Here is a 1471-nt window from a genome sequence, read left to right on the forward strand (position 1 = left end):
CCCCCCCCCTCCTTTTTTTTTTACTTTTAATTTGCTACCTTGATGTTTAAGTCGTTATGTTTTCGTGTAAATTGCTATATTCTGATGTAACTGCTACCTTTTAGCGTAAGTTTCTATGTTTTGGGCTAAGTTGCTTATTTTTTTCTTCCCCTTTACAAACCATATAAGAAACTGATGAAATACAGAAATTGAGCTTGAAAATAAATTCAATATGGCATAGTGCTTTTAAGCATTATTTTGGAAGTGTGTGGGTTCTAAAAACAAATAAGAAAAACCCTTTTTTCCAATATACAACAAAAAACATGAATTTTCACACCTAGCAACATGAGCCTTTGACAAATAATGAAACATTTTTACAGTGCAAAAATAGAAAGTGTACGAGGTGCATTGGTGGAAGCCAATTTGCGTACTTAACATAACAAAAACAACTTTACTAAGAAGATCAAAGTTATCCTGGAGAGAATTTGACGAAACCATACACGAGAGCTCCTAAAAATTCTTAAAGCTATACGAAATTAAAAATATCTTACAAGTAAAAAATCCAAAACTAAATTAATAGCCTGCTAATTACTAAAAACCAACAAAATCATCAACTTAACCCGATAAAGAACGAAACTTTATGAGATAATCACCCGCATAAAGGAATTTACACAAAACCAACAAAGAAAATAAAACGGTGAATTTAAACAGCTCCATTATAGAAAAATCTAGAATCATATACATCAGCTTCATCAAGATACCAAGATTGAAATTTTCAAAAAAAATAAGTGGTAAAATTATCGAAATTTACCGAGATTCAGCCGATAAGGAAGAAATCGAGAACCTCCGACCGATCAAAATCAATTCGATGCGAACTGAGAACCTAAGAATCGACACTCTTTATAAAAGATCCAGAGAGAGAGCGAGATTTGGGATACCGAAAATAAATAAATAAAAATTAAAAAACCCTAGTTTTTATTTTCTTTCATTTTTATCTGAAGACCCCGCTCTTTATAAATTCCAAAACTGTAGCCTGTGTGCGTAATAGAGATGACGTAATTACTGAAATACCCTTCAGTGGTTGATATATTTACTGCCAGCGGGGCATTTGAGGATGGAACAGGTTTAATGCTAAATTTTAGTAAAATAGTGGTAATCAACAAAGTTAGGATTACTTGCACTTTAGCACTTTAAAATTTATATCTTTTATTTATCTTGATATACAAAGTTTTTATTTAGCACTTTGCTATCTGAAAGTGTACGCAAAGTTTTTATTTAGCACTTTGCTATCTGAAAGTGTACACTTTATTTTACTATATTTGATAGCCTAAAATTTACACATTTTGTAACATACTCAATGTCAGTAACATAACTTTGGCATATCAAAGTCAAAAATAAATAGAAACTTTAAAGTATCAAAGTGTCAAACAACACCCTTTGTGTAATCAAAGGTTGAAGTAGTGTAAACCTTGGATACCAAAATGCAAAGAAC

At 31.2% G+C, this 1471-nt stretch overlaps 1 protein-coding gene across 1 annotated transcript in view; it reads right to left on the reverse strand.

Annotated features, from left to right (window-relative positions):
- LOC109842719 (CBL-interacting protein kinase 2-like) overlaps positions 1-974 on the reverse strand; it is a 4513-nt gene extending 3539 nt beyond the window's left edge. Inside the window, exon 1 of the mRNA XM_020411581.1 lies at positions 791-974. The gene's annotated coding sequence lies outside the window, so the exon portion shown is untranslated. The remainder of the gene's footprint in view (positions 1-790) is intronic.

This window comes from Asparagus officinalis, chromosome 5 (genome assembly GCF_001876935.1).
Source record: "Asparagus officinalis chromosome 5, Aspof.V1, whole genome shotgun sequence".
NCBI lineage: Eukaryota > Viridiplantae > Streptophyta > Magnoliopsida > Asparagales > Asparagaceae > Asparagus > Asparagus officinalis.